The sequence below is a fragment of the Triturus cristatus genome, chromosome 6 (genome assembly GCF_964204655.1).
Source record: "Triturus cristatus chromosome 6, aTriCri1.1, whole genome shotgun sequence".
Lineage (NCBI taxonomy): Eukaryota > Metazoa > Chordata > Amphibia > Caudata > Salamandridae > Triturus > Triturus cristatus.
The window spans coordinates 241,888,133-241,915,035 of record NC_140589.1 but is presented as its reverse complement, the minus strand read 5'-3'; positions in this window follow the sequence as shown (position 1 = coordinate 241,915,035).

Genomic DNA, 26,903 nt, shown 5'->3' with positions numbered 1-26,903 from the left:
AGGATCGCGATACTAGGACACTCGTGGAAACAATGAAGAGCGGCGATCTGACCCAAAGAGTGATTAAGCCTACTCACTTAGCAGGCCACACGTTGGATGGCATTTTCTCTAATGATCCTCAGTTGATATTTTCAGGCGTGCTTCCTCTTACATGGACTGATCATTACACTGTGTGTTTCGAACTCACCTGTACAAATTATGGGTTCAACAAGGGGGACTCCAAAAGACAATACGAGAGTAGATCTTGGAATAAAGGGGAAGAGCTAGAGGTAGAATTGGAAGCAACGTTGCGTCCGCTTCCCACGGGGGCAGAGGAGGCAACATCCTTTTATACAAATTGGTTAGCAGCAGCATGTGAGAAATTAGCCCCCAAAAAACTGTGTACTCCTAAAAGATTGCATCCTACAGCCCCCTGGTACACTGAAGAACTGAAAACCCAGAAACGTATCTGTAAATCTCTAGAACGCAGTTGGAGAACGAAATATGAGGAGGCAGACAGAAGAAGATACAAATAGAGTTTGGCATTATACAAGGGTTTAATTTTTAATGCCAAGAAATATTTTTTCACAAATAAAATTGTTCAAGCAAAAAACTCGGCCACAGAAATATTTCAAACAGTATCTGAGCTGATCTCCCCTCGCACTGGCAAAATTGAATCTAGTCAGGAACTCTGCGAGGATATCGCGAGTTTTTTCCTGAACAAGGTGGAGGTTATTTTCTCCGTTTTCAATTGTAGTAATATAGATCAAATTCTCCGTCAGGAGGGAGTAGAACTTTTAAAGGATCCCCCCAGGTTTTTAATAAATTTTATGATATTTCCTCAACTGACACTATTAAACTCCTTTTGACAGTGAGATCTGGCTCGCCTTTAGACCCATGTCCGGTTGCAGTAGTTAAGTCTGCCCCAAACCCAGTAGCTCAAGTCCTCACCCCTCTTTTTAACAGCATTTTTGACTCAGGGCTCTTCCCAAAAATGTGGAAAATGGCTTCAGTATTACCATTACTAAAAAAGACGAATCTTGACTGTAAGGACCCTAATAACTTTTGCCCGATTTCTCGCCTTCCTTTTCCAGCTAAATGCTGGAGAAGGAAATGAATAGGCAACTAAGTGCCTTTCTACGGGATAACAAAGTGCTGGACCCCACGCAATACGGTTTTAGAGAGGGTCACAGCACGGAGTCAGCACTTATAAAATCAACAGAAGAGATCAGGAAGGCCTTAGATGGGGGAGGGAAGGCTGCCTTGGTTTTGCTGGACTTGTCGGCAGTTTTCGATACGGTCCACCATGGCTTATTGATGGACCGTCTGTCAGATTGTGGTATTCAAGGGAAAGCCTGGCTGCTCTTAAAGTCCTTTTTATCAGATCGTTCACAGACAGTAGCATTGGCCAACTTTCACTCTAAGCCTTTCTCCTTGCCTTGTGGAGTGCCTCAGGGGTCGTCACTTAGTCCCTACTTTTTAATGTTTATGTTTCCTCTCTTGGCTCACTGATTAGTTCATTTGGTTTTAAACTGACCTCCTATGCCGATGATACACAGATTGTTGTGTCACTACAGCCAGGTCAGGATTTGGAAGTTGGAAAACAATTCCATGATTGCATGGAAGCGGTGGGAACGTGGATGTCTCGCAACTGCCTTAAATTGAATTCAGGTAAAACAGATGTCATCCTGTTTGGGAATTAATTAAACTTCTGGACTCCTAATTTATGGCCTACCACCCTCGGTTCTCTTCCCACACCATCTAAAAAGAACATAAAAAACTTAGGAATCTTGATAGATGCCAAGCTTAATTTTGGTGACCAGATTAACTCTATCTCATCGGCAACCTTTTTTATCCTTAGGATGATCAAAAAGATCCTCCTCTTCTTACCGCCTGAGAGTCAACGTACAGTTGTTACTTCTCTCGTGATGGCCAAGATTGATTATTGTAATGGTCTATATTTGAGCCTACAGGAATGCCATATGAATAGACTACAAACGCTTCAAAATGCGGCAGCTAGGCTACTGTCAGGTACAGCTAAGTTTGCGCCTATTTCCAAAGAAATTAGCAAACTGCACTGGCTTCCTGTGAGGAAGCGAGTCTGTTTTAAAGCCCTTTGTATTGTGTTTAAGGTACTTCAGGCGAGCCTAAGGCAAGCCCGTCTGTGCCCGTCCGCGCTCGGACCTCGCTCAGCATCAGCCCCTATGCTCCTCTCAAACCAGGATCGCCTTGTGTGCAAACCTACACCAAAGAACAATTACTTATGGTAAGATCCACGCTGACATCTTCTGCTTGTCTGTGCCTTAGGTGTGATTAATGTTCTTTCACACCCGAAACTATATGCCCAAATTGTAATTGTACCATACACAAAATCCTCAACCAAAGCATCAGCCCCTCTATTTTTAAGAGGGTGAGCAACACAGCTCCAGAGAATGTAGCTGTTAACTGCATTTTATTGAACGCTAGATTCTTAGTTAAACACAGCACAGAATGTGCTGACTTGATGGTGGAAAAAGGCATTAAAATTGCCTTTATTACGGAAACTTGGACGGATGAAGCATCAGGGCCTGATATTGTTAAAGCAACCCCTCTGGGATATCTCTGTCATACTATGAGTAGATCAGCTAGAAAAGGTGGGGGTTTAGCAGTAATCTTTCATAATTCTTTGAGGACAGGTTTCTGTGCGGTGGCGAATTCTTCTTGTGAGGCGCTTTCATTTAGCCTCTCCCTGTCGGACCATAACACTTTCAAGGGTTTTTCACTTTACAGACCCCCTGGGCCTAGAAATATTTTTCTTGGATCGATTGGGAATATGCTTGAAGCGGGCTTATGCCTCAATTCCTTTACGATCCTAGGTGATTATAATTTCCATCTTGAGGCCTTGGAGGATCGCGATACTAGGACACTCGTGGAAACAATGAAGAGCGGCGATCTGACCCAAAGAGTGATTAAGCCTACTCACTTAGCAGGCCACACGTTGGATGGCATTTTCTCTAATGATCCTCAGTTGATATTTTCAGGCGTGCTTCCTCTTACATGGACTGATCATTACACTGTGTGTTTCGAACTCACCTGTACAAATTATGGGTTCAACAAGGGGGACTCCAAAAGACAATACGAGAGTAGATCTTGGAATAAAGGGGAAGAGCTAGAGGTAGAATTGGAAGCAACGTTGCGTCCGCTTCCCACGGGGGCAGAGGAGGCAACATCCTTTTATACAAATTGGTTAGCAGCAGCATGTGAGAAATTAGCCCCCAAAAAACTGTGTACTCCTAAAAGATTGCATCCTACAGCCCCCTGGTACACTGAAGAACTGAAAACCCAGAAACGTATCTGTAAATCTCTAGAACGCAGTTGGAGAACGAAATATGAGGAGGCAGACAGAAGAAGATACAAATAGAGTTTGGCATTATACAAGGGTTTAATTTTTAATGCCAAGAAATATTTTTTCACAAATAAAATTGTTCAAGCAAAAAACTCGGCCACAGAAATATTTCAAACAGTATCTGAGCTGATCTCCCCTCGCACTGGCAAAATTGAATCTAGTCAGGAACTCTGCGAGGATATCGCGAGTTTTTTCCTGAACAAGGTGGAGGTTATTTTCTCCGTTTTCAATTGTAGTAATATAGATCAAATTCTCCGTCAGGAGGGAGTAGAACTTTTAAAGGATCCCCCCAGGTTTTTAATAAATTTTATGATATTTCCTCAACTGACACTATTAAACTCCTTTTGACAGTGAGATCTGGCTCGCCTTTAGACCCATGTCCGGTTGCAGTAGTTAAGTCTGCCCCAAACCCAGTAGCTCAAGTCCTCACCCCTCTTTTTAACAGCATTTTTGACTCAGGGCTCTTCCCAAAAATGTGGAAAATGGCTTCAGTATTACCATTACTAAAAAAGACGAATCTTGACTGTAAGGACCCTAATAACTTTTGCCCGATTTCTCGCCTTCCTTTTCCAGCTAAATGCTGGAGAAGGAAATGAATAGGCAACTAAGTGCCTTTCTACGGGATAACAAAGTGCTGGACCCCACGCAATACGGTTTTAGAGAGGGTCACAGCACGGAGTCAGCACTTATAAAATCAACAGAAGAGATCAGGAAGGCCTTAGATGGGGGAGGGAAGGCTGCCTTGGTTTTGCTGGACTTGTCGGCAGTTTTCGATACGGTCCACCATGGCTTATTGATGGACCGTCTGTCAGATTGTGGTATTCAAGGGAAAGCCTGGCTGCTCTTAAAGTCCTTTTTATCAGATCGTTCACAGACAGTAGCATTGGCCAACTTTCACTCTAAGCCTTTCTCCTTGCCTTGTGGAGTGCCTCAGGGGTCGTCACTTAGTCCCTACTTTTTAATGTTTATGTTTCCTCTCTTGGCTCACTGATTAGTTCATTTGGTTTTAAACTGACCTCCTATGCCGATGATACACAGATTGTTGTGTCACTACAGCCAGGTCAGGATTTGGAAGTTGGAAAACAATTCCATGATTGCATGGAAGCGGTGGGAACGTGGATGTCTCGCAACTGCCTTAAATTGAATTCAGGTAAAACAGATGTCATCCTGTTTGGGAATTAATTAAACTTCTGGACTCCTAATTTATGGCCTACCACCCTCGGTTCTCTTCCCACACCATCTAAAAAGAACATAAAAAACTTAGGAATCTTGATAGATGCCAAGCTTAATTTTGGTGACCAGATTAACTCTATCTCATCGGCAACCTTTTTTATCCTTAGGATGATCAAAAAGATCCTCCTCTTCTTACCGCCTGAGAGTCAACGTACAGTTGTTACTTCTCTCGTGATGGCCAAGATTGATTATTGTAATGGTCTATATTTGAGCCTACAGGAATGCCATATGAATAGACTACAAACGCTTCAAAATGCGGCAGCTAGGCTACTGTCAGGTACAGCTAAGTTTGCGCCTATTTCCAAAGAAATTAGCAAACTGCACTGGCTTCCTGTGAGGAAGCGAGTCTGTTTTAAAGCCCTTTGTATTGTGTTTAAGGTACTTCAGGCGAGCCTAAGGCAAGCCCGTCTGTGCCCGTCCGCGCTCGGACCTCGCTCAGCATCAGCCCCTATGCTCCTCTCAAACCAGGATCGCCTTGTGTGCAAACCTACACCAAAGAACAATTACTTATGGTAAGATCCACGCTGACATCTTCTGCTTGTCTGTGCCTTAGGTGTGATTAATGTTCTTTCACACCCGAAACTATATGCCCAAATTGTAATTGTACCATACACAAAATCCTCAACCAAAGCATCAGCCCCTCTATTTTTAAGAGGGTGAGCAACACAGCTCCAGAGAATGTAGCTGTTAACTGCATTTTATTGAACGCTAGATTCTTAGTTAAACACAGCACAGAATGTGCTGACTTGATGGTGGAAAAAGGCATTAAAATTGCCTTTATTACGGAAACTTGGACGGATGAAGCATCAGGGCCTGATATTGTTAAAGCAACCCCTCTGGGATATCTCTGTCATACTATGAGTAGATCAGCTAGAAAAGGTGGGGGTTTAGCAGTAATCTTTCATAATTCTTTGAGGACAGGTTTCTGTGCGGTGGCGAATTCTTCTTGTGAGGCGCTTTCATTTAGCCTCTCCCTGTCGGACCATAACACTTTCAAGGGTTTTTCACTTTACAGACCCCCTGGGCCTAGAAATATTTTTCTTGGATCGATTGGGAATATGCTTGAAGCGGGCTTATGCCTCAATTCCTTTACGATCCTAGGTGATTATAATTTCCATCTTGAGGCCTTGGAGGATCGCGATACTAGGACACTCGTGGAAACAATGAAGAGCGGCGATCTGACCCAAAGAGTGATTAAGCCTACTCACTTAGCAGGCCACACGTTGGATGGCATTTTCTCTAATGATCCTCAGTTGATATTTTCAGGCGTGCTTCCTCTTACATGGACTGATCATTACACTGTGTGTTTCGAACTCACCTGTACAAATTATGGGTTCAACAAGGGGGACTCCAAAAGACAATACGAGAGTAGATCTTGGAATAAAATTAAGGGGAAGAGCTAGAGGTAGAATTGGAAGCAACGTTGCGTCCGCTTCCCACGGGGGCAGAGGAGGCAACATCCTTTTATACAAATTGGTTAGCAGCAGCATGTGAGAAATTAGCCCCCAAAAAACTGTGTACTCCTAAAAGATTGCATCCTACAGCCCCCTGGTACACTGAAGAACTGAAAACCCAGAAACGTATCTGTAAATCTCTAGAACGCAGTTGGAGAACGAAATATGAGGAGGCAGACAGAAGAAGATACAAATAGAGTTTGGCATTATACAAGGGTTTAATTTTTAATGCCAAGAAATATTTTTTCACAAATAAAATTGTTCAAGCAAAAAACTCGGCCACAGAAATATTTCAAACAGTATCTGAGCTGATCTCCCCTCGCACTGGCAAAATTGAATCTAGTCAGGAACTCTGCGAGGATATCGCGAGTTTTTTCCTGAACAAGGTGGAGGTTATTTTCTCTGTTTTCAATTGTAGTAATATAGATCAAATTCTCCGTCAGGAGGGAGTAGAACTTTTAAAGGATCCCCCCAGGTTTTTAATAAATTTTATGATATTTCCTCAACTGACACTATTAAACTCCTTTTGACAGTGAGATCTGGCTCGCCTTTAGACCCATGTCCGGTTGCAGTAGTTAAGTCTGCCCCAAACCCAGTAGCTCAAGTCCTCACCCCTCTTTTTAACAGCATTTTTGACTCAGGGCTCTTCCCAAAAATGTGGAAAATGGCTTCAGTATTACCATTACTAAAAAAGACGAATCTTGACTGTAAGGACCCTAATAACTTTTGCCCGATTTCTCGCCTTCCTTTTCCAGCTAAATGCTGGAGAAGGAAATGAATAGGCAACTAAGTGCCTTTCTACGGGATAACAAAGTGCTGGACCCCACGCAATACGGTTTTAGAGAGGGTCACAGCACGGAGTCAGCACTTATAAAATCAACAGAAGAGATCAGGAAGGCCTTAGATGGGGGAGGGAAGGCTGCCTTGGTTTTGCTGGACTTGTCGGCAGTTTTCGATACGGTCCACCATGGCTTATTGATGGACCGTCTGTCAGATTGTGGTATTCAAGGGAAAGCCTGGCTGCTCTTAAAGTCCTTTTTATCAGATCGTTCACAGACAGTAGCATTGGCCAACTTTCACTCTAAGCCTTTCTCCTTGCCTTGTGGAGTGCCTCAGGGGTCGTCACTTAGTCCCTACTTTTTAATGTTTATGTTTCCTCTCTTGGCTCACTGATTAGTTCATTTGGTTTTAAACTGACCTCCTATGCCGATGATACACAGATTGTTGTGTCACTACAGCCAGGTCAGGATTTGGAAGTTTGAAAACAATTCCATGATTGCATGGAAGCGGTGGGAACGTGGATGTCTCGCAACTGCCTTAAATTGAATTCAGGTAAAACAGATGTCATCCTGTTTGGGAATTAATTAAACTTCTGGACTCCTAATTTATGGCCTACCACCCTCGGTTCTCTTCCCACACCATCTAAAAAGAACATAAAAAACTTAGGAATCTTGATAGATGCCAAGCTTAATTTTGGTGACCAGATTAACTCTATCTCATCGGCAACCTTTTTTATCCTTAGGATGATCAAAAAGATCCTCCTCTTCTTACCGCCTGAGAGTCAACGTACAGTTGTTACTTCTCTCGTGATGGCCAAGATTGATTATTGTAATGGTCTATATTTGAGCCTACAGGAATGCCATATGAATAGACTACAAACGCTTCAAAATGCGGCAGCTAGGCTACTGTCAGGTACAGCTAAGTTTGCGCCTATTTCCAAAGAAATTAGCAAACTGCACTGGCTTCCTGTGAGGAAGCGAGTCTGTTTTAAAGCCCTTTGTATTGTGTTTAAGGTACTTCAGGGCATGGGCCCGGAGTTCCTGAAACAAAACATCCAATGGTATCATCCTAAAAGGACGTTACGGTCAATGGAAGCCAGGTTGGCGATATTACCACGGATAAGGAAGGCTTCCTGGGGCGGAAGAAGCTTCATTTTGCGAGCCACCAAGGCATGGAATGCCCTTCCGCCCTATCTTAGAATGTGCCCTGATCTTCTGGCCTTCAGGAAGAGCTTGAAGACCTGGTTGTTTAATAGGTAGTGTGAAAGCTTCTGTCCCCTCCTTTAGGAATAATGGGAAGCGCCAGGACACCCTAACATTAGGTGACTGGTCCCAGTAAGCTTTCTGAAGAGGCGGACCATTGGACCAGTACCCAGGTCCACAAGGGGATTGGAGGTACCACTACCAAAGGTGTACAGGGTCTCCCGCAGAAGGTGGGGGAGGGCAAGGGTAACCACAAGGGGTTTTCTAAAGGGCCCCTAAGTAGTTCCCAAGTGAAAGGGTCCCAGTCCCCAAAGGCTAAGAGGTCCTGGCCCCATAAGGGCAAGCGGGACAACTGAAGTCCTCCTACTTGTTACTTCTGTAAGGAAGTGGGTCATATTTCCCCTAGATGCCCCCAGAAGTCATCTGCACCCACTGGTGCTCCAACACCAGGATTAGTAAGTGTAGCATTGGGGGAGGAGTTAAGTCCTTTTGCAATGAGGAGGAGCAAGTCTTTATGACCTTGGTCTCATTAGGAGATCGAGAGATGGTCCAGGAAATCTCACTGCCTGAGAATACTAAAAAATACAGGCAGTGGGTGACCATCGATGGAAGGAGGGTGGAGGCTCTGAGGGACACCCGAGCTAGTTTGACATCTGTCAGGTGTCAGTGGGTGTCTGAAGAACAAGTAACTCCTGATGTGCTTCATCCTGTAGTTGCAGCAGACAACTCAGTGTGCCTCTGCAAGGTGGCACTGGTTACCTTTGAGAGGGGGGGTCTCTCAGGTTCTTTGAAGGTCGTTGTAAATCTGTCCATGCCTGTAGACTGTCTGCTGGGAAATAACCTGGAGAGTTCCCCCTGGAAGGAGGTGGAGCGCCAGGCGCATTTGGAGATGTTGGGTCTGCCCGAGTGGGCTTGTGTAACCACATCGGTCTATGGCAGCCAGTAAAGGTATTCAAGAGGACATGGAGCCTGAAACAGTGGCCCAGGTGCCTGCCATATAGAGAAGAGGCAGGGGGCACGGGAAACCGGCCCCCACAGTTCCCATGGTCCAGGAAGAGGCACACTTTGAGGGTGATGCCCTGGAATCTATAGGGGAGCAAGTGGCGGAACTGGGGGACATACCTGAGCTGACTCAATGGCAGCAGGAAGGCGGGTCCTCCAGGGAGGAATTCTGCGAGGAGCAGAAAAAGTGCCCTGTGGTCCTTGTGCCAAAAGCTGCTGTGCCTGGTGCCACCCCAAGAACTCCGGTTCTGTCTGGATTACCGTGGGCTCAATGCCATCACTAAAACTGGCACGCACCCCATCCCCAGAGCTGATGAGCTCATGGATCGGCTGGGAACTGCCCGGTACCTCAGTACATTTGACTTGACATCTGGGTACAGGTATATTGTCTTGACCGAGGGGGCCAAGGAGCGGTCAGCGTTCTCAACGCTAGAGGGGCACTACCAGTTCAGGGTTATGCCCTTTGGGTTGAAGAACGCCCCAGCCACCTTCCAGAGACTAGTGAACCAGGTGCTGAGTGGGCTGGAGGAATTCAGCACCGCCTACCTGGACGATATTGCTGTGTTCAGCTCCAGTTGGAAGGAACATTTGCGACACCTCTGTGAAGTGTTGATGGCCTTGCAGAAGGCAGGCCTGACTACCAAGGCGAGAAAGGGCCAGATAGGGCAGAGTTCTGTGGTGTGCCTAGGACACCAGGTAAGTTGCGGCCGGGTGGCGCCCCTACAGGCAAAGATTGATACCATTCTGGCTTGGGAACCAACCAAGACCCAGACAGGGGTGAGGTCCTTCCTAGGACTCACTGGGTATTACGGACAGTTCAGGAAGGGGTATGGCACCATTGTTGCCCCCTTGACAGAACCGACGTCAAAGAAACAGCCCAAGAAGGTGATCTGGACTGATGCCTGCCAGACCGCTTTTCGATGCCCTGAAGAAGGCCATGTGCACGGCGCCCGTGCTCAAGGCGCCTGATTTCTCCAAGGAATTCATAGTGCAGACAGATGCTTCAGAGCATGGTGTGAGAGCGGTACTCTCACAATTGAATGACGAGGGCTTGGACCAACCCGTAGCTTTCATTAGCAGGAGGCTACTTCCCAGGGAACAGAGTTGGAGTGCAATTGAAAGGGAAGCTTTTGCTGTGGTCTGGGCACTGAAGAAGTTGGGGCCTTACTTGTTTGGGACTCACCTCCTGGTTCAGACAGACCACAGGCCCCTTAGATGGTTCATGCAGATAAGGGTGAGAACCCTAAACTGTTGAGGTGGCCCATCTCCCTACAGGGAATGGACTACACGATGGAACACCGCCCTGGAACAGGACATGCCAATGCCGACGGTCTGTCCAGATTTTTCCGCCTTAGTGATGAGAACTCCCATGAGGGTGGGTAGTTCCCCCCACTTTTCAGTTGGGGGGACACGTGTTAGACCTGGCACTTCTTGGCGTGATTACCCCAGAAATTTTGCCTTTACCTCCACTATTTTTGACTGACTTAGATACTTTGGACACTTTGCCACTGCTGATCAGTGTCAAAGTGCAAGTGCTCCCTGTATAAAAGTGTAATGATAATTGGTTGTCCATGATTGGTATGTTTGCCTTACTAGTAAAGTCCCTAGTAGAGCGCACTATGTGTGCCAGGGATGGTAATGCAAATGCCACTAGTGGGCCTGAAGCACTATTTGTGCCACCCACACAAGTAGACTTAAAAAGGGAATTCAGGCCTGCCATTGCAGGGCCTGTGCGCAGTTTGTTAAACTGTTGTTCTGTCAAGTGCACTCACTTGCCAGACCTTACCCTTCCCTTTCCATGCACATCAGACACCCCTATGGTAGGTCCAGGGTGCCCTTTGGACAGGGTGTAGTGCATGTGAAAGGTAGGACATGTACTAAGGTGTGTATCATGTCCTGACAGTGAAATAATCTCCATTTTGTTTTTCACTGTTAAAAGGCCATCTTGCTCATAGGACAGAATGGGAAGGCTATGTAATATGTTTTCCAGCCTATCTTAGTGTATTACGCATTGCCTGATTTTTGCATAACGACATATCTGGTGGTTGTATTACACATTGCATGATTTTACCTTGCAAAGTGCTTGATTGTTGCTTTTCTTTGCATTTCAGAGTGTCTGAGTGCTACATTACGCTTTAAAGTATTTTTTTACATTGCAAAAGTGCCTGATTCTAGCATTACGAACTGTATGACATGATATTAGGAGTACAGGAGAATGTTTAGAAGTGGTCATTAATATCGCCAGAACGTACAAGGGCTGGCTGGCCTAACAACTGGCCAGTAGAAATATTACACAACCTCATATGTTGGTTTTATATCGTGTGGTCTTATCGTATATCTTTTTACATAAAGTTTATACTCATATTTATAAAACTCGTGTGGAGTCTATTTGTGGTGTCATTGATGGAGCAGGTAAAGCAACATTTTGTATACCTCCTCTATTTTGCATGAAATTTAATTAGGTAATCATTCTAAATATTAACTTGTACTAATTTGTGTAAAGTAGCATGACTAATCAACAATTGCACCTTAATAAACACGAGATACACGTGGGACTAAAATGCTAATTGCATGGCAAATAATTAAATGATTAACCATGGTACGCAAACTAACTTTAGGATGTGTTGAAATAGAGAATTGCATGATTCATGTTGCTTTTGTGATGGTTTGTACTTCCAGTGCTGCAGAATAGTGAGTATTATTGCTTTAAATGTTGCTACAAGCTAGGAAAATACTAATATATATTGGGATAAGTGCGGGTTTAAACATTAGAATCTTCATTTCTATATATTAATTACTGTTATGTTAGTTTTTGCTTAAGTTGGCATTCGGGCCTACTAGGCCGCAGTACTTAAAATGGAGTTCGGAAGTGGCCACCGTCATGTGAGTGCGATGTCTCCTGCGCATACTCGGATGGCTCTGAAGATCTCCAAGCGACCTCCGACGAGAACCGAAATGTTCCTTGTCAAGGATAGGAACATGGAGGACTGCCAAGATGAAGACTAGTGTGAATGACCGAGGGGACAATGAAAGACCTGTACAAGAAAGCTTACATGTTGCTACTTCGGAAGTTTTGCCTGGGAAACTACCAAAAAGATTACAATTGAGAAATGTCATGCCCGGCCGGTCTCATGGGAAACAGGCAAACCTGGGAAAATTCAAGAGACTTACAAAATTCAGAGGATTTAGCCAATCAGAACACTTTCTACCCCTAAATTGTTGCGCATTGTCCTAAAAGTAAGGAGGAAACAAGTATAAAATAAAGGGATTTAGAAGAGGGGGGTTTTGGCTGCTGTTGGTGTGGAGGGTAATTTGCTGGGTTGTTGGTTCGTTGGTTCAATCGCCTGGTCCCTTGGCTGAATCGTGGGGACTGCGTAGAGCTCAAGGAGATTTCCTGGATTTTCTGAGTGGGAAGAAGAGATGTATGAAAGGGAATGGCATTGGAGTGGAAGAAGGTATAATTACATGTTTGGTAGACAATGTGGGCAGGAAAGTCATGAGGACCGAATGAGAAGATGGCGGAATGCAAACATGATTGATGGTATGTTTCCTTTGAGAAATACTGAAGAGACAAGTGGCAGAAACAGTACAGAAAAGAGAAACAATACAGGGTCAGAAGGTTATAAATATGGTGTGAGTGAATCGGAGGATGAAGTGCTAGGGGACATGTTTTATAAAAATCCTCCCCCGTATCAACCAAATTCTACGTTGCTGAAGCCGAGTGCACCCCTATAAGAAACCATGCTAAATAAAAATCTTGAGCAAATGCCACCTGATTTAGGGAAAAAACATCCATTTAGAGACTCAGAAATGTCACAACCTGCTAGGACTGGAAATGAAAATTCGGTTGACCTAGCTGGATCTACTCTGGAATTAACTGAGAAAATTAGAGAATTAACCAAAAACATGGAAGCAGTGACTGTACCTGTACCTATAGGGCCGGTGATGCCTGTCTTTGATAAACAAAAAGATAGTGAGCATTGTTTAACAGTTCCCTACAATAGTAGTAAACAAATTGAGACAGAAAGAAGTGGATCTGGAGGAAATGCATGGAAAAATATGGCAGGAACATCAGGTTTAAGTACCCCTAAAAATCTGACTGTAAATCAAAGTCCAGCAAGTAAGACACTGATGACAACAGAATCGGCAACAGAAACACCAGAGAGAAATACGGATAGAATAAGAAGTGAAACAATCCCTGTAGGTCCCACTTCTGAGGAATTAAGTGATTGGTTAAGGAGTTTACAGCGGAAAGATACAGAACCTCAACCTTTAGATGTGGCAAAATTAAAAGTAACCCTGGAAGAATTAATAGTAGGGACTATTCCAACTGAAAAATTAAAAGCATACCAGGACGAGGAGCTAATGTTTCTCTGCAAAAGTATAACTTGGAGAGCGAGGAGATTGCATGAGAAATTGGAAGAGACAGCGAGTGAAATGGGCATTGACTTTGAGAAAATAGGATCATTGCAGGAACCATATAGAGTAGATTTTTCTTTGAAGGATATTGAAAATCTGAATGCTGCAGGGAGATTGACTCAAATTAAAGAACTGATTGCCTTGTTAAGAAAATGGGGTGATGTAGATAGGTGGAAAAGTAGATGGTTTCGAAAGAGAGAAGATACGACAGATAAGGCTTTTTCGGCATTTCCGGTAAGGGAAAAGGAGCCAGTAGTAACTGAATGTTCCATGAGGGAGATCCCAGGAGGGGGTTATGTACATGTTCCCTGGACTAGGCAGGATATTTTGTCATTTACCAATGATTTCCCGAGGTTAAGAGAAAAACCAGTTTAGTGGTACCGACAGGTGGAAAGGTTTGTTAAATTATCGAAAGTGTTGTGGATAGATCTGAATGGTCTTTTTGATATAATTGTACCTGCAGATTTATGGGCGAATGTAAAATTACAATAGGTTGGCCAACTCAAGAGTACCCTAGGGATCCTAAGACGGGAGCCCTGACCCAGAGGTAATGAAGAAATATGAACAGGTAATTACTTTTTGTGAAAAACAAAGTGCCGCCAAAGGAAACTGAGTAAAAATTGATAGAACTCACCAAGAGGTTAAAGAATATGTTCATGCTTATTATGAATGGTTACTGTTAGCTTTTAAGCAATACAGTGATGATGAGAAATTGAGCGAGAAGGATTTAAGTCATTTTGTATATCGATTTGTTTACGGTTTAAGACCTGAGGTAAGCGAAATGATCAAACAGCATACAGTGGATTGGCAGAATAAAAAGATAGATGAAGTGTTACGACATGCAAAATATTTTAGTGATGAAATTGAAGCCAAACGACGCAAACTGAAAGAGAAGACGATGTGGGCACAAGTTAAGGTAGTGGAAAGGTAAGAAGCCCAGCTGATTGAGCAAGCTAATGGCATGGGCCAAGTTAGACAAAAATCTAATATTGGAAAAGGAAAGGGCCAAATCAGCTTAGAGGAAGCAAAAAAGAAATGGCCATGTCATAATTGTGGAAAATTAGGGCATTGGAAATCCGAGTGTAAATTGCCCCGAGTGCTAATGGTGATAATGCATTATTGAATCCACAGGTGCAGAATGAGGTGAGTTGTCAACCACCGCGACAGCAGCAGGTTGTTACCCAACAGTGTCAGGTGCCAAAGCCACCTTTTCCACAGAGCATAAATCCTCAGAGATACAGTAATGAGACAGGATTCTACACCGAGGAACAGGTAACAAAGCTACTGCACGCTAGTGCTGTTTCGCAGTATTGGCTGCAGCACGATGAGAGTGAGTCAGAAGAGAGTTATTGACGGTACCTAGGAGAGGAAGAGGAATGCGTACTTGGCGCAACTCAAGCGGTAGACCAGACAGGACCCTTTGTGGATGGAAAGGTAAATGATGAAAATATTACTTTCCTAGTAGATACTGGTGCTACTCGTTCAACTGTTAGATCAGCTGATGTTAAAAATCTTCCTCTCTCTTGTGACACAATCCAAGTAGTTGGAGTCTCAAATAGACAGATAAAAACTTATCTTACTGATCCTGTTAAAGTTAAAATAGGGAAATTCACCAACATGCATCGATTTGTCGTGTGTGACACTAGCCCCGTGAATTTGTTAGGGAGAGATTTGTTGTGCAAAATGAATTGCACGATCTTCTGTACCCCTGATGGCATAGCTTTTGAGACTCCTGATGAAGATGTACTGTATAGAGTGACAATGGCAAATTTGGAACTTGAAACTACTGAGGCATTTGTTGTATTTGATCCGGAGGAATTGCCTCAGGAATTGAAGAAAACAGTGAAACCCGAGGTATGGGATTTCACAGGAGAAGATATGGGATTGATGAAAAGAGTAGATCCTGTGAAAGTAAAAGAAGGAGTAAGCTACCCGAATATTCCCCAGTATAAATTGATACCAAAAATAATTGCAGGAGTGACGCCTGTAATAGACAAGATGATTGAACAGGGAATTTTGAGGGAAAAATGAGTAGTGCATGTAATTCTCCGATCATGGGTTTAAAGAAGCCTAACAGAACTTTCAGGATAGTACAAGAATTGAAAAAAGTGAATAAAATTGTTGTGCCCTGCTGTCCCTTTGTACCGAACCCTTCGGTAATCCTATATCAGATTCCCCATGATGCGGAATGGTACACAGTCATCGACCTGTGTCATGCTTTCTTTTCTATCCCATTGCACCCCGATAGCCAACAAATCTTTGCGTTCCTGTTCGGCGAGGGTACTTTGGCATGGTGCCGTATCCCACAGGGGTATACAGAAAGTCCATCAATATTTAATCAGATTCTAAAGAAGCCCTTAGACGATTTGAGAATGTCCGAAAGTTCAGTACTCGTGCAATACATCGATGACCTATTGGTGGCATCGAAAACGCGAGAGGCATGTGTGGTGGACACAATTGCATTGTTGAATCATTTGGCGGATGGAGAACTTAAGGTATCTCCATCAAAATTAACATTTTGTAATAAGGAAGTACAATACTTAGGTCATAAGATTGAGAAAGGCCTCAGGAAAGTGACTGCAGACAGGATCAGACTAATAAAAGGAATGAGAGCACCAATGACTCAGAGAGAAGTGAGACTGTTTCTTGGAATGGTGGGATATTGTCGCCAGTGGATCAGCAACTTTTCGCTGATTGCAAAACCTTTGGTACGCTTGACAAAAAGTGATGTGAAAGATCCCCTTGAACTAAATAAAGAGGAGATGAAGGCTTTTAGACAACTGAGGGACAGCTTGTGTGAAGCACCAGCTCTTGGAATGCCTGATTACGAAAAGGAATTCGAGCTATATTGTAGTGAGAGAGATGGATGTGCACTCTCTATGTTAGTACAAAGGCATGGAAAATTAAGACGACCGGTTGCATACTTTTCAACTGTACTAGATCCTGTAGCCGTAGCTTTGCCTGGTTGGTTGAAAGCAGTGGCTGCTACCTGTAAGAGTTTGGAGCAGAGTGAAGGAATTGTGATGGGATATCCCATGATGTTGCAATCCTTTTGACAAGAAGCCGCACACAATTTATGACGCATAGTCGTCTAACTAAATATGAGAAGGTCATTCTGGGTGCTACAAATGTGAGCCTTGTGAGGTGCCTTAATGTAAATCCATCAACATTGCTACCTGATGCTGTGAATGTGGAAGTGAAGGATGATGTGGATCATGACTGTTTGGAAGTGCTTGATTTTTGCACGAAGCCGTGTCCGGACATAAAAGATGTGCCTCTGAAAGAAAGTGACTATGTGATATTTGTGGACGGGTCATGTCTGAGAACGGAAGAGGGAATTCTGAGTGCTGCATATGCAGTATGTACTGTAGCGGCTGTGTTGGAAGTGTCTTGCTGAAAGGAGTGAAATCAGCTCAGGTTGCTGAATTGTTTGCACTGACCCGAGCATGCAAGTTGGGAAAGAACCTGCGAATCACTTTGGTTACTGATAGTCAGTATGGGTTTCGAGTGGTGCATGATTTTGGACAGATTTGGTCTCAAAGAGGGTTCTTGACGTCGAGTGGAACTCCAATCAGAAATGCTGAGGTGGTTGGAAAATTGCTTGAGGGGATACAGCTGCCTAAGCAAATTGCAGTTGTAAAATGTGCAGCCCATTCAAAGGGTACAGACTACGTGTCAGCGGGCAACGAATTTGCGAATGACATAGCGCAGTATTGTGCGCGGAACCAAAACTCCTTGAATCGGAATCGGGAAAAGGAAATGAGCTCATGTCCCTTGCTTTTTAATAACACTGTGAGTACCTGGGATGAGGTGAGGCAGTTACAGGAAGAGGCAGGAGAGGAGGAAAAGAAACAGTGGAGAAAGTCAGCTGTGCACCCCGCGAGGTAGACAAGGTTTGAGTTTATCGTGATGGAAGACCAGTAATGCCTGATAGCAGGATCTCTACCATGGCACGGATGTACCTTGGACAGGCACACATAGGTAGGGATGCCATGATTAGGTTTTTCAAACAGACTTGGAATAACGCCAAGTTCTGACTTGTACCTGAGAGCCTGTGTCAAAGATGCCTTATATGTCATCAATATAATCCAGGAAGAAAAACAGTGGTGAGTTTGGGAACAATAGGACGGGAGGGAGGTCCTTTCACCAGAATGCAGATTGATTTAATTGAAATGCCCCCATGTAATCGGCTAAGATATGTACTAGTAGTTGTCTGACTGTTTTCACGTTGGGTGGAAGCTTACCCGACTAGAAGGAGCGATGGAGTTACTGTAGCGAAACTCCTATTGAGAGAGTTCATTCCTAGATTTGGTTTCCCAGTAACGATTGAATCAGATAGAGGTAAGCATTTTCAGAACAAAATTAAAGAATTGATTTGTGAAGAATTGAATGTACAACAGAAACGACATTGTGCCTATCGCCCAGAGGCTTCTGGAGTAGTGGAACAAATGAGTGGCACCATTAAAAACAGATTGGGAAAAATGTGTTTGGCCACAGGTCTAAAATGGCCAGATGCCTTGCCTCTGGTGCTCATGACTATTAGGTTGATTCCTGATAGGAACACTGGCCTGAGCCCCCATGAAATTATTATGGGTAGAGCAATGAGACATGTTTTCATTCCTGTCAAAAAATTACTGCCTATATCTGATGACTTAGTTTTGGATTACTGCAAGGGGTTGGCTGATACCGTTCATTCTGTGTTTCATCAGGTTGGACCGGATACAACCACCCTTGAAAAGAAGCCAGCTCATGATTTGAGTCCTGGAGACTGGGTACAAATCAAAGTGCATAGAAGGAGAAATTGTCTGGTCCCACGCTGGGGGAAACCACGTTAAGTGATTCTGACCACGACGACTGCTGTGAAGTGTGCCAAGGTTCGAATCCCTGGTCCTATAAATGGACCTGAGGAAGAGTATTTGGAAGAGTTTGATACCAGTTCTGAGTCAGAATCAGAAGAATCAAGAACAAGACAAACCCCAAGAATTGGAGAAGCGGAGTTTAGCCAAGTTGCAGAGCCGGAGAACATACCACTAAGGAGACGACTGGAAATTTCCGACACTAGCTCCGAATCAGAGACTGAACAGATGGGAATACAAGAAAGGATAAAAGAAAATATTAAAGAAACTGAACAAGAAATTCTTGATAAAGAAGCACCAAGTGCAAGCACGAGAGAAATCCCGCCTGAAATCATAGAAATAGAAGGCGAGGAATTAGATACAGAGAGAGATAGGGTAAGATTATTGCGGAAGACCCCCGAGGAGGTGTAGGGACAACACACATCCAGGTTGAAGAAGGGACAGTTAGTCAGCAGGAATATTGCGTGGAAGAAACACGAGGAGGGAAAAACGTAGATAGTGAACCTGAGGTCCTGAGAATAAAATCCAAAGAAAATAAAAGTCAAACCGATACGGAATCTGAAGAAAGTGAAGAAGAAGGTTAAGGAGGATGAATCTTGAGGAAAAGAGCTTGGAAAACAGAGCGAGGTGAGAAGGGGAACAGGTTGAAGAGACCGTCGAAAGAGGAAATTTGGCCTAATAAACTTAAATGATTGAGATACCAATTAGCGAGAGTAAAATCTTCTAACGCTGAACAAGTGAATGAAGTGTCCAGTCACGAGAAATCAGTAGACACTGATCAGACACACTTGAAAAGAGAAAAGAGAATAAAGAAACCCAACCAGAAGTACAAGTCACCAGAGTGGACGTATGTGGCACTTCCTGATATACACGAGGAAGCAGACACCCAAGGAAGTCTAGGAGTGACTGTACAGGAAATGGTTGAAGAAGAAGAGGATTCGGAAATCCTGAGAGTTATCTTATCTGATATCAGAGAAGAGACGGATGATCAGGAAGTTCTGAACCAAGATTGTGAAAACAGAGACAAAGACGATCCATGCAAGGATTGAAGTGACAAAGAAAGACGCAGAGAATTTAAAACATTGCACAAGACACGTAACTGAAAGAACCAAGTAGGCACTCAAAGCCTTAGGTTTAGACAAAATTAAGTTGTGAATGAAAAGAGGCTAAGTCAAAAGGCACTGATCATTTCCGAAATGGCAAATACAGAAGGTAGAAAACCTACATGTGGGTTTCTCCGAAGATGGTGTAAAATGTGTTTTTGTTGTACAGGATTACTAATGCTTCTATGGATCATATTAGCATTAACGATTTCATTTAAGGTAGCATTTGAAAGGGTAGAAAACCACACAGAGAACAGGACTAATAGAGAAGAGGTTCATGACACTCATGTTACTAAACTGGTAGATAGAACAGATTTCCATAAGGATAGGTCTATAAATGATTTTTCTAATAATGTTTTTTCAAAGTTACTGTACGAATATGTAAAGACTATGGAAGTTAGAGATTGCTATGTTTGTATGCAGTTACCTGCATCGGTGTCAGAAGGTGTCACCTATCATCACCTTCCTTTGACATATGGGATAACTTGTAGTGTATTAGCAAGCTTGTTCTATAGAACAGCGAAATTAGAATATTAATATACTGATGTAGATAATGTTTTCTCATAGATACCTGTAGTTCCTGAACTAAATAAGGTGATTCCTGGTAGAATTTTAGGTGAATTTTTCTTAGAAACTAGAGAATTAACATTAGAAAAAGTGTTTAAGAATAATCTTACTTGTAGTTTGAGGAAAGAAGAAAAGACCTTCTTGAACATGGCTTTGGATTGGCCTCAGAAAGGGAAATTGTGCATCAGAATAGATAACACTGTTTATGATAATTACTTTGTAGGTGCCAGTGAATGCCATGACATATAAAATCATGGGAGGATGGGGATTTAAAGGAGGAAATTATCCGTTATTCCCTGGAATATATTACATCTGTGGGAACAGGGCTTATTATAGGTTACCGGATCACTGGTATGGTACATGCTACCTAGGCCTGGTCTTCCCAAAAATATTTCATGTGGGAAGGGGAGAGGACGGTTTGCATGAAATAGGTAGACAACTAACACGAAGAAGGAGGGAGAGTTGGTCAGAAATTATAGGGGATATTTTTGGAGCACTGATACCAGCCGTTGGAATATCTCTGAATGCACATAAAATTAGAAAATTGTCTACAGTTGTGGATCGCTTATCGACAAGCACAGCTGGAGGGTTCTTAATGGTAAAACCGAAATGGTTGCCATGAGAGCCATGATTATGCAAAATCGACTTGCCCTTGATATTATATTAGCCAAAGAGGGGGGAGTCTGTGGAATGCTGAAGGTACAACATTGCTGTACTTATATTCCTGACAAGAGCCAAAATTTAAAGAAATACATTAAGAATTTTACTGATTTGCATGAGGAAATTGTTCCATTGGAGGTTGAAAGTGTTTGGGAGAAGCTTGGTAAAAGTTTCTCTACTATAAAGGGTTTAATAACAAAATTAGGTAGTTCATTTGTAGGTAAAATACTAATACCAGTGACTTGTATGGTAATACTGATACTGATCTTAAGATTAGGGTGTGTATGTATAAAAAGAAGAAAATTACAAAATAGAAGAAAAAGAGAAATTGTGAAAAGAAAGGAGAAGGAAATAAGAGAAAGAGAAGTAGGGGATATAGAACTAGAAGAATGGAAAGAAAACGTGTACAAGAAAACAAAAGAAGATGAGATGGGAGATACTATGATGTAACGTAACAAAATGTAAGGGAACTGAGAAATCATTTCCGACAAACATTTTGTAATTTATTGGGCTTTGTGGTGATGTTAAAAATCACCAAAGGGGGGATTGATGGAGCAGGTAAAGCAAAATGTTGCATACCTCCTCTATTTTGCATAAAATGTAATTACGTAATCATTCTAAATATTAACTTGTAGTAATTTGTGTAAAGTAGCATGACTAATCAACAATTGCACCTTAATAAACACGAGATACACGTGGAACTAAAATGCTAATTGCATGGCAAATAATTAAATGATTAACCGTGGTACGCAAACTAACTTTAGGATGTGTTGAAATAGAGAATTGCATGATTCATGTTGCTTTTGTGATGCTTTGTGCTTCCAGTGCTGCAGAATGGTGAGTATAATTGCTTTAAATGCTGCTACAAGCTAGGAAAATACTAATATATATTGGGAAAAGTGCGGGTTTAAACATTAGAATCTTCATTTCTATATATTAATTACTGTTATGTTTGTTTTTGCTTAAGTTGGCATTCGGGCCTACTAGGCCACAGTACTTAAAACGGAGTTTGGTAGTGGCCACCGTCATGTGAGCGTGATGTCTACTGCACAGACTCGGATGGCTCTGAAGATCTCCAAGCGACCTCTGACGAGAACCGAAATGTTCCTTGTCAAGGATAGGAACATGGAGGACTGCCAAGATGAAGACTAGTGTGAATGACCAAGGGGACAATGAAAGACCTGTACAAGAAAGCTTACATGTTGTTACTTCATAACTTTTGCCTGTGAAACTATGAAAAAGAATACAATTGATAAATGTCATTTCCGGTCTCATGGGAAACAGGCAAACCTGGGAAAATTCAAGAGAATCAGAACACTTTCTACCCCTAAATTGTTGTGCATTGTCCTAGAAGTAAGGAGGAAAAGAGTATAAAAGAAAGGAATTTAGAAGGGGGGATGTCGGCTGCTGTTGGTGTGGAGGGTGATTTGCTGGGTTGTTGGTTCGTTGGTTCGATCGCCTGGTCCCTTGGCTGAATCGTGGGGACTGCGTCGAGCTGAAGGAGATTTCCTGGATTTACATGGGTTTCTTTGATTATAAAAGTACGATTCCATCTAAAGGGATTTGATTATTCCTTTGGGTTGATGGGTTCTTCTGGAGGTGGTCGCTAATGTTCAAAACTTAGGTAAATATAAACATTATGTCAATTTATGTTAAAGATCAAAGATTGGAAATCGCTCAATTGAGAAATTATTTGAACTGTAATCCTGAGTATGCCAACACAGAGTGACCTAATTAGATAAACTAAAATTTGATTAATAAGAAGCAAGTTTGTGATTCTTTAATAAAGTTAACCGAAAGGTTCCGAAGCTTTAAATATGTTTTAACTGGTTCTAAATCACCATCAACCAGTCCAACTAATTGGTCCATCAACCAAGTGGTGGAGTGCCTTGATGTTAAAGTTAGGATTCTATAGGTGCAGATGTATATAATGTATATAATGTAAAGGAATTACTCCCGATAGGTAACAAGGTACCCCCACATGTCCAGCGCTTCTTTTCCTCCTATGTGCAGACTTGAGTGAGACGTGTGAGTGTTGGTGTTATGGGCCCCACCAATGAATGAAGGTATGAATGAGTAAATGTGATGAGGAGTCTGTGACATAGGGAGGATATGTAATTTCGCCCATTTCCGCTGGAGCATCATCATTGGATTATTGTGAACGTGTTTGCAAATACTTTACACATTTGCCTTGAAGATAAGCCTGGCTGCTCGTGCCAAGCTACCAAGGGGGTGAGCGGGGCTATCTTAGAAGGTGACCTTCTTTTCCCTGATGTTGGAACGCGGATCCCTACTTGGCCTAAGGTACCTACCTCAGCCAACCAGGGATCCTGGGTCTAACAATTAGCAGTACAATAAATAGTAGTACAATACTGTCTCCATTAAATACATTTGAAGTTAAACATCTATATGGTAACCTGTATACTGATTTTTAGCTGAGGTGGCTCTTTCAGTCATGTACTTAAAGGTAGAGGCCTAGCTTTTCCTCCGTTTTAAATTGGCCATACCACTTTTGAGAAAAGAAAAACCGACTGGCCTTTACAGTAACTTTTGCTCGCCAATTTGAAGACATTTCAGGATTTTCACAGTAGTAAGTAGCTTCCTTACATTTTTCTGGAATTCATACATGTCGCTTTAAAGTCCCCGACACCAGATGATTTTATGGATTTGCTAAGTTGTTGGAGTTTTTTAATCATGGGTGCTTGCTAGCTATCTTCAAATCATCTTTTGATGAAAGTGTGACTTTATTTTACTATTGGTCCTCACAAACTCCTACTTGTTCTACTTCCATACAGTTTACTTGTTTTTCTTTTTCTTTCTGACTATAATTATTCTCATATCCTGAAATTGGCAAATAACATGAAGGTATTGCATGGGATTCCTGTCCTATGCAACACACACATGCCTTACGATGCGCATAGATCTTCAGTTTGAAATGTTTTAATTTCTTAGTGAGTTGACCAATCATGAATCTCACTTCGCAGGAGTTCCTATTTTTGTATATACAATTCAGCTTTTGGGAATGCATTTTCTAAATCTCTGTACTCTGTTAGGGGCATATTATCAAGGACAGCGTAAAAGATAATCGCCGGTTTAGCGGCAGAAAACTGCCACTAAAGCAGCGATAATGGGCTTGATAATATGCCCTTGAGAATTACAATAGAAGTCCATGTTCTGGTGTGAACATGGGCTTCTATTGGAATTCTCCATGGCATATTATCAAGCCCATTATCGCCGCAGTAGTGGCAGTTTTCTGCCGCTAAACCGGCGATAATTTAAACGCCGTCCTTGATAATATGCCCCCTGGTTTCTCCTTTCTTTTAAATATTTATTATTGGTTCTATTCTTCAGATCTACTAATATTAAAGATCACTGACTTCCAATGTATTATGCCCATTTATTTTTCCATTTTTCCCTGAATGTTACGATATTTCCTATGTCTCATTTCCATTTGCTTTGACTCATGGCTATTTTTATACTTTGTTGATCGTTAATCTGATTGTTTCTTCATGAGGATTGTCCTCTTGCTAGCTGTGTTCCTCTAACTATATCAACTTTTGATTTTGACGCTTTAATTTATTAATTGATTTTCTGATTTTCTCAAGTTTGTTTAATGGCCCTGAAGAGACTGTCATGTGTGTGGTCACTTCTACTTTTACTGTATTTGCTCTCAGTACACTATTCTTATCCTTTCCTTTCCCAAGGACATTAAATTACCCTTTCGGGAACTTTGGGCATTTCCCCTGTGCTCAGCTAAGCTAAAGAAGGGGTTTTACATATGTGGCTTCATTTTCAATATACTGTTTCATTTTTATTTCCCATCATCCTTTTTCTTTTATTAGGCTGCCCTGCTCCTGTAATTCTCCGTGTTTCCTAAGGTCTCCAGGTACCTCTCAAGTGACATCTTTATACGGAGACACTACATGACAATTTAGACATGTGCCATGCACAATCTATCACGTAGCCTTAGGATCCCTTAGTCACATCGTGCCAGTGCCTAGTTACTGCCTGTAAGGTGTCCTGAACATCTTTACAATACATCAGCCCATCTGAAGATGAGATCTGTTCACCAATGAGATTTGGCTTATATAATCATTCTACCCATCCCTATGAACCCTATCCCATTATTCATACAAAGTTGATAAATATTCCATTCCCAAAATTCTGTCCTATATTGCTTCACAAGATCCATTGGTGTTATTTTGTTAAAGTCAGCTTGTTCATAAATTTGGCAGTTCCTCATGAGACTCCCCCAAAATATTGTGGTCTGTTTGATCTTGCTTTGGTTTTTAATTTCAATTTGTTTACTGTTAAAAGGTTTGACAAACTGTTGAGGTGTCTATGTGAAAGTTCAGAATTACATAAGCAATGCACAAAAACACTGAACACCCACTAACCTCACACACATACACAGGGGCATAGCTTGGTCGATCACGCTGCGACATCTTGTTAAAATGCATTGTAATTGTAATTGTAATTGTAAAAATCACTTATATAGCGCATGGCTACCCGTAGGCATCCCAGCGCTCTTGGAAGACAGTGACCCTAGGCTGATCCGATCTGCAGTCGTACTATGAGCTGGTTCTTGGGAATAGAAAAGTTTTAAGTTTCTTCCTGAACTGAAGAAAGGTCTGTTCCTGCCTCAAATTACATGGGAGGGCATTCCATTCTCTTGCAGCTTGCAGAGAGAAGAGTCGACCGCCCGATCGTGCTCGTTTTATTCTTGGAATGATTGCCAGATTATGTTCGCTCGAGCGAAGGTTAAGTTGGGGCTTGTAGGGACTTATCAAGTTTTCCAGAATGGAGGATGCAGGATCTTGTAGGTTATGCATAGGGATTTGAATCGCACCCGTTCCCTCACCGGGAGCCAGTGAAGTGATCTTAGTGCTGGCTTCGCCGACATATACCGACTAGTTCCCGTCAGAATTCTGGCAGCATAATTCTGCGCCACTTGTAGGGTCTTAAAAGTGGATGCCGGTGCCCCAAGATAAATCGCATTCCCGTAGTCAATTCGGGATAACACCAGAGACTGAACTACGGTTTTCCTTGCTTTTTCAGGAAGTTGGGGCAGGATTTTGCGCAGGGACTTAAGTATCCCATGACAGACTGCAGACGTCTTTCTGGCCTGCGTATCGAAGGACAGGGCGTTGTCCAGCCAAAAGCCCAAACTCTTTATTTACGGCTTGGGCGATGGTCTGGCACCCATGCACGCCGGCCAAGCTAGACTTTCGGGAATATCCTGTTTTCCTAGGAGCATCAGCTCAGTTTTTCCTCCATTGAGTCTGAGCTGAGACACGTGCATCCAATTTACCACCACCTCCAAACAGTTAGCCAAGTTGTTCGGGGGGGCATCTGTTTGCTGCAGGGAAAACACCAACTGGGTGTCGTCCGCGTAGCTTATTAGCTGGATGCCGAACGGAGTTACTAATTCCGCCAACGGGGCCATGTAAACGTTGAACAGTGTGGGGCTAAGGGACGACCCCTGTGGAAACCCACACTGCAACGGGAAAAGGCGAGAGCGGTTGTTTCCGTCAAATACTTGAAAATATCTTTCCTCAAGGAAGGATCTCAGCCATTCCAAGGCTTTCCCGGCTACTCCGATATTTTGAAGTCGCGCCAGCAACAGGTGATGACTTACCGTGTCGAAGGCGGCACTGAGGTCCAGAAGGATAATGGCCGCGCTGCCACCAGCATCCAAAATCCCTCTGGCCTCTTCTACCACCCTCAACAATGCCGTCTCCGTGCCTTGTCCCTTCCTAAAACCCGTCTGGGATGGGTGGAGAAGCTTGTATTTCTCCAAAAATGCCACCAATTGAATATTTATCAGTTTTTCGGTTAATTTCCCCATCCCGGGTAACAAGGATATCGGGCGATAATTCGCCAGGTCTCCTGGGTCGAGGTTCGGTTTTTTAATCAAGGATCTCACCATGGCCAGCTTCCATCCCTTTGGTACTGTTGCCGATTCCAGGGAGAGGTTGACCATCTTAATTACCGGTTTACTAATGGTTGGCAGTACCTGATTTAGTATTGCCATGGGAGCTGGATCTCGTGGGGATCCACTTTTTATACTCCTCATCAAAGAGGGGAGAAGCTCTTCCGTGAGGGGGGCAAACTCAGTGAGTGTTGGACAATCCGTTTTGTCGTCCAAAGGAGGTACCCTGTGATGTGAGGCCGAATCCAGTACCGGGATCGTCTCGAGGATTTTAAGTATTTTCATCTGAAAAAAATTCGCCATATCGTCACACCTTGTGTCCTGCTCATCT